The sequence below is a fragment of the Belonocnema kinseyi genome, chromosome 4 (assembly GCF_010883055.1).
Source record: "Belonocnema kinseyi isolate 2016_QV_RU_SX_M_011 chromosome 4, B_treatae_v1, whole genome shotgun sequence".
Classification (NCBI taxonomy): domain Eukaryota; kingdom Metazoa; phylum Arthropoda; class Insecta; order Hymenoptera; family Cynipidae; genus Belonocnema; species Belonocnema kinseyi.
The window spans coordinates 39,219,372-39,227,379 of record NC_046660.1 but is presented as its reverse complement, the minus strand read 5'-3'; positions in this window follow the sequence as shown (position 1 = coordinate 39,227,379).

Below are 8,008 nucleotides of genomic sequence, written 5' to 3'. Positions count from 1 at the left end.
CATTTCTTTACGATTTTCTCTTCTTTCAAGAAAAGATATTCGCGTTTATTTTACTGGGCGGCGCTTAAATATAGCGCTTAAATATAGCGCGCGACAGTTGAATCTCGCGCTTCGCGCTCGATAATAAGTTGCCTTGCGCTTCGCGCTCAAACATGATTACACCTCGCGCTTCGTGCTCGGATATTTATTCTTTGCATTTGGAATGCTTGAAAAAAACTTAATCAAAAAGATCTCTTTTAGATGGCAGTATTTATATGCCTCTTCATATTCTGAATTGTCTCCTTCATTAAGTATAGTCAAAGATTAAGTTTCTCAAAGCTCTGTAGGCTTTGAGGTACACATTCTCATCGTGAAACTCGCGCTGCGCGCTCGATTTTCGACAGATATTTGTAAACAGGTGTTGTTGGATTTTTTTTCTCGTAACATTCGTCGTTTTTCCACACACTTTTTTATTTTATTTTTTTCAGCGTTATTTTTCACGAATCAAACAAAAAGTACGCATCCTATCAAGAAGTGATTCTCAACAAAATTTTAGATCTTTTTTGGGATAACAATTTTTGTTAATTCATTTTTTTCGTGTCCTACATAGTTTGTCCACTAAATGGAATTTTTTATTTTCCATTATTTTTTGTGCAATCAAAATTTGAATTTTCGATTTTTGAAGAAAATCCAAAAATTAGTTATGATAATCTTGTAGGGCTTTCAAAAAAAAAATATTTTTTATTTAACTTTTTTTCGTATCGTGCGATTTTGGTTTCAAATTTTGATTTTCGTTTGATTAAAAAAATTTTGAAAATGCTATAACTCTGAGAATGTTTTTTTTTATCGAAAGAAGTCGTTAGGATAAATTGTTTGTCCTTTTTAATACTATAAATATCCGTACATAGAATTTTTAAATTCAGAAAAAAGTGGTCTCAAAAATTTTCAAAATTTGCTCACTTTTTGAATTTTTATAAAAAATGGCTTATTCACGAACTCGTACTTTCTTTTAGGACCTATAAAGAGTGTGCCAAAGATGAATTTGATTCGTTCATTCTTTCGAGAGTTATCGTGTTAACGGACGGACGGACGGACAGACAGACAACCGTCATCGTGAAAACCTGATTTTTGGATTCAGGGAGTTTTGACACGTGGAGATCCGTTGAAAAAGTGTGATGTCAAATTTTCGACAATTCTAATACTTTCTCAATCATAAATGATGAGAATGTAAAAAGAAGAAGTATTAAATCACGATTTTGTGAAATGTTAAGCATGAAAATAATAATAATAATGATAAAAACCTGTGAAGTGGCAGTTGGGAGCTCTAAAAAAGCATCCAGAGGTGACTGTGTCCCCTTCAACGCTCGTGGCCGCTCGTAATTATATACCTACAACATCAGCGCAGAAAATTTCAAACATTGTATTGAATTGACTTGAAACATACTAATCTAAGCAGTCACTCAACTTAGTCCGTGGCTATGATGTATACTGATTACTGGTTTACGCAGCAGAAAGACAAATCGCTTATCGAACAAAGTTTTGATTTCTTTAGATGCAGGATGCTTAATTGCAAATATACTCTCAGAGGTCAGCGAATGGAATGTAAATATACTTCAAAAATATTTAAATAAATGAAACTTTGTTTAATTTTTTAACAATTTTGTTTTTCGCTTTGAATAAACAATTTTTGTGGTTATGAAAAAGGTGACATAATGAGACGCCGTATAATCAAAAGAATTTCATGAAATACATGCTGGCCTCGTGAAAAAGTAATTACTTAATTCATAATAACTAAAGCGTGTTTGACCGTCATCATATCAAATAATATATATTCTTTAAATTTAAGTGCAGTTGTCATGAATGTAAGAAATTGGTTCTTTAAGGTATCGGGCAGAAGAAGTAGATTGAACTTCATTTTGCACGTTAGAGGAAATGCTCAAGATTGTAATGCTTGGGAAAAGTCGGGAAATCCTGGTTGGATTTAAAAAGATGTGTTGCCTTACTTCAGAAAATCGGAGGACAACAAAGATGAGGATTCAAGAAAACCCATATTTACTCCTTTGTAAATCAGATTCCCCAGAACTCTTCAATGAATTTATCTAACTTGTAGATTTTTAAGGAAAATTCCAAATATCATCAAACTGGCGGATATTTATCTGTGAAACAGTTTCCTTATACCACGCCCATTGCAAACAATATGTTGCAAGGATTTGAAGAATTTGGATATAAAAATATAGACATTAATGCAGATTTGCAGTTAGGAGCAATACATTTGCAGACAACATCATGTAATGGATCTCAGCCAAGTACAAGCAAAGCTTTTCTTCAGCCAATTAGAGGAAAAAGGGCTAATTTGTTTATAAAGACAAGAACTCTGATAATAAATTTTTAATTGATCCAAGCACTAAGAAAGCCCTAAGTGTTGAGTACACAGATTGATTCACAGACAAAAATACGAAAGTAATGCAATTACATTTTTTAGCTAACGGTGGGCATATTGTTTATTACAATCAATTTTTTATTATGCCAACTCTACTAAAACCAAGAAGTAAAGGATTTATTAAATTTAATGTGACTGATCCCAGTTTGGGTAAACCTTTAATTCAAGCAAGATAATTTACAGAGTATTTAAACATAGAAGTAATGCTTGTGAGTGCCCGAATCAGTCTTGGATTATTTAACAGTACATCGTTTAGAGAAAATAATTTTCAACTCAGTGAAACATCTTTGCCTCCTTGTGATACATTTCAATTCAGTAGTGATGAATATTGGATCTATGTGATGAAACATTATAATCAGGCAGAATATCATCCTGTCATGCCGGATACTGTTAGAAGAAACATTAATGCTGCGACTATTATGATTGCCGGAAAAGGGAGTTATATTTTAAAAAGACATTGGCATAAGAATAAATATGCTTTGTATAATTGACTTTTGTAATCAGATATTTTACTGAAAATTGTTTCAAAAGATCGAATTATATGCAGAAAATATCACTTCCCCAATGAATGTCGTATATATCTATTTGAAAATTAAAGGCTGTCATTAACCATATTTTTTTTAGTTTTAAAAACAGAAGGTACCGAGGGAAAATCCGATTTAAAGACTGGCAGGAAGCTATTTCCTTTTGGAAATTTTGTCTTAGGCGTAACCGCTAGGGCCAATCTCAATGGCCAGGCTAGATCGCGAGCCCTTTATATTATGTGTTTCACAAATCTTATTACACTTAATAATATATTTTATGCTTTCACGATTATTCATTTTGAAAAAAATAGACTGAGGTACCAGGTCATGTGGTTCTTAGGTATACTCTCTACGTCAGCCCTGAAGATGTGAACTGCTATCAAATACCCTCAGATTTGATATTCGGTGCATATTGGACCGCATATCGTTTGACCAATCCCAACGGATTGAAGAGTTTTCCACCCAAAAACAAAAAACAAAATTTGACAAATTACTTCCAGTAAAGTAAACTCAGTTGACAAATACAGTAAAAACATTTCTGACCACCCTCTTAATAATGAAATGATTTCAGTCTTATCTAAAGGACATAATATTGCTGTTGCTCCATAGAAAATCCCAAAAAAAGAAATAATTAGCAATTTGGAATCAAGAATACATACCCTTCCACCCAAAAAAGCGAATGACATACGACGCAAGGCGGCCAAAATGTTACGCCAAGCTCAAGTTCCCTCTTCAAACTTAACAAAACAGGAAAAAACCGCAATTAAAGAACTCAATCAAAATTAAGATATTATAGTATTATCCGCAGAGAAAGGCCACACAACAGTAATAATGAATAAAGAAGACTATAAGAACAAAATCATGGACCTTCTAACTGGCGATACATACAAAAAACTTAAAAAAGACCCCACAAAAGCAATAGTAAGTAAAACAAAAACTCTTATCAAAGACTCTAAACTTGACAGCCAAACAATATCTAACTTAAACCCTACTAATTCCATTTCTCCAAGACTTTACGGGCTCTCAAAAATCCACAAAGAGAGCATTCCACTCAGACCGATCTTCAGCGCAATAAACTCACCAACTTATAACCTAGCACGCTTCCTCGCTGCAAAACTAAATCATTTTACAGAAAACTCCATCATTCACGTCTAAAACTCATTTGACTTTATTAAAAAGATACAACAGATTCTCATTTAACCCCAAGACATCATAGTGAGTTTCGACATAGTATCTCTTTTTACAAAAGTTCCAATCTCGGATACAATTGATATTATTAAATATTTCACAAACTTCCTTTCCGTGCTCCTACCTTTGTTAGAACACTGTCTCCATAATACTTACTTCTCGTTTAATAACCAATTCTACGAACAAAACTTAGGGGCAGCAGTGGGATCCCCAATCTCACCTGTAATAGCCAATGTCTTTATGGAACATCTAGAAACTAAAATCTTTAACCAAGCCAAACTTAAACCAGAATTCTGGTTCCGTTACGTTGATGACACATTTGTCATTTGGCGACATGGACGAGATGAACTAAATAAGTTTTTCGATTTTATCAATCAATTACATCCTAATATCCAGTTCACCATGGAAATAGAACAAAACGCAAAATTGCCTTTCTTACACGTATTAGTTTACAAAAAATCTGATAAAACGTTAGGACATGAAGTTTACAGAAAACCCACGCATGCAAACAGACACCTACATGCATCCTCCCACCATCACCAATCTCAAAAACAAGCGGTCATCAACTACCTTGTATACAGAGTTGTCTCCATAACAGATAAGGATAACTTACAAAAGGAATTACAAAACGTTAAACAAATCCTAATACAGAACGATTACACAAACAAACAAATTGATAAAGCAATAAGAAAACACACTCAAAATAGCAAGTCAATAAAACCTACGAAAGAAAGAGAGAGAAAAATGACCACCACCCTACCCTACATCCAAGGTGTCACAGAATAAATAGGAAGAATTCTCAACAAACACAACATCCAAACCATATTTAAACCACCTCCGAAAATAGGACAACTACTAAATAACCCTAAAGATAAAAAGGCACCCCTCAGTGATCCAGGAGTATATAAAATCCTTTGTTCTTGTGGCAAAGTCTATATTGGAGAAACCGGGAGAGCGATGAGCCAGCGTATTAAGGAACATGAGAGTACAGTCAGGCTAAAACATTTCACGCAATCAGCACTAGGTAAACATCATATAGAAACAGGATATAACATTTTATTTGACAGAACAACAGTCATTGCAAAATCACACAACATCTTTCTCAGAAAACATATAGAAGCAATTAAAATCTTAAAAGAACCTAATAACACCAATAGGGACAATGGATATAATACCAATCCGATTTGGCTTTCCGTTCTCCTGGATTTAAAAAAAAAAGACTTGATTGGCCAATCAAGTTCAACCAGTTCCCCACGGTGGGGTTTTCTGGCCAGTTACAGGCATTGTAGAGAGTATACCTAAGAACAACATAACCTGATACCTTATTACTCTTGTTTCAGTATAAATTTGACAAAATTTTCAGAAAGTTTTCATAAAGAACGTCAAGTAAAAGAACGGATCATCAAGGGTCAAGCACGAAAGCATTCGAGGTAGAAAATCTGAAAGTAAAAATTCATTAGTACTATGCAACATGTTCCTTCCATACACGTCCTTCTCTTCGCATGTTTAAAATAACGACAAGAAGTTCAATTTAATCATGATGTTAGGGCTATTTAGAAAGTATTTGGTTTGTGTCATGTCCATAACCAGATTGGTGACTGTTTACGTGATTCTTTAAAATAACACAGGACCTCCAGCACGTCCGGATTTTTGCTCAATTGCAGAAAACGTGCTGAAAACTGAGTTTTTCAATGTTTTCGTATATAAAACAAGTCAGACATGTCTACATCTAACAAATTCTTATTTAGAACAAGAAAGCTTATGCCCCGAACCCCAAAGCTACTAACCCACAGACCCCAAACCCACAAACCCTAAACCCACGCAAATCAAACCCGTAAACTCCAAACTTACAAACGTCAAGCCCGCAAATCCGAAGAACCTGTGGCATAAAGTAAATTCATTGATATTGTAACTAATATACTCGCTCTTTGCCAAACCCAGGAATAACCAACGAAGAGTTGGCGAAATACTATTCCCTTCTTTTTTATTTTTTTTAGTTTGTGGGTTTGGAGTATGTGGATTTAGAGTATGTGGGTTTAGAGTTAGAATGTTTAGGTGTTGTGGGTTCAAGTTTTATGGGTTAGGGATTTCTGGGTTTGAAGACCAAGACTTTTTAGGTTTATGATTGGCACATGCGTAATTTGTAGGTTTGTGAGATTTGCGGGTTACGGGTTCGTGAGTTTATGGATGTGGGTTTGTGGATGTGGGTTTAGGGTTTAAGGGTTTAGGATTTGTAGGTTTGCAGTTTGCGACTTTGTAGTTTGTAGGTTTGAGGTTTGTGCGTTTGTGGCTTATAGGTTTAGAGTTTGTGGGTTTGGGTTCCATGGGTTTAGGGTTTGTGCGTTTGCGGTTTGTGGTTTTCGGGTTTGTGGGTTGGTAGGTTTGGAGTTTTTGGGTTTAGGTTTTAATCTTTGTTATTTTAAATAAGAGGTTGATAGATGTAGACATATCCGACTTCTTTTATATACGAAGACATCGAAAAACTCCATTTTTAGCACGTTTTCTGCAATTGAGCAAAAATCCTGACGTGCAGGAGGTAAAAACTCAACGGATTTGAATTCAGCACCCCAAACGCGTGTAGGAGACGTCCGCTTATCCCCCGAAATTTTTTTTTCTATTTGTGGTCCTGTGTAATTAAATGTGGAAATAAATTCTTTATAACAAATTATTATTATTACACCATTAGGCCATTTCCCTTTCGGGGTAGGCGTGACTCACTCGGTGGGGAAAAAGAGTAGTGTGTGGAAGGGATAGAAAATTTTCAGATTGTTTCAGAATTCTCGTATTATTTATGTAAATAATACGTTCGTTCCGAAAAACAGCTCCGATTCAGGTTTCTGATCAATCTCTGTAGCAATCACCCTAAGTGAAGATCCTCAGAAAGTCGTTATGTAAGGTTTCCCACAAGGGTCTGTTAGTGGCCAAGGTCTTTTGTTTCAGACTTCATTCACTCTACTGACACTCTTTTTATTAACTATTTGCCGCCATACTTTCCTGTCCTGGGATACTTCTCTAGCTTCTTTTATGTCCATGCATTTTTTCATGCAGACTCTCGTGTTTCTGTGACTTCTTATGTCTCTTCTAACTAGGATCTTATTCACACATTCTAACCATTCTTCCCGCGGTTCACCTCTGGGCACGCTGCCATTTAATTTACCTTGATACACTTGTTTCGTTAGTCGTTCATTTGGTATTCTCTCAACTTGCCCGAACCATCTTTACCGATTTCCTTCCCATGTGTCTACTAGCGTCTCTTCTGCACCACATTCTTTTAGAATTATCTCGTTACTTACTTCGTCCATCAGGGTTTTCCCGCATATTATGCGCATGAATCTCATGTCAATTGCGTTAATTTTACTCTTTTCTTTTTCTTGATAAGTCCATATCTCGCTACCGTATAGTACAGTCGGTACAAATATAGAATTATGTACCTGAATTATGACCTGCTCTACCAATAACCTTCTTACCTTCATTTATTCGTCTATCTAATTCCTCATCTACCTTCCTGACCCTAGTAAATAAGCTACCAAGTTATACGAACTTATCAACTCGTTCAATTCTCTCATCATTTAATAAAATATTGCATAGTGTTTTCTCACTCTCTCCTTCGAATACCATAGTTTTTGTTTTATTTGCATTAATTTTGAGGCCCATGCTCTTCATGCTTGCATCTAGTTTATTCAACATTCTTTGTAAGTCTTCGATTGACTCTGCTATAACAACCTTAAAATCTGCGAACGCCAACCAACGTACCCTTACCGTTTCGAGATCCACACCCTCTTCGTCGAAAAGAGCCAATCTTAAACATTTGTCTATGAATAATATAAATAATAATAAAGACATAACGCATCCTTGTCTAACTCCTTGAATAATATCG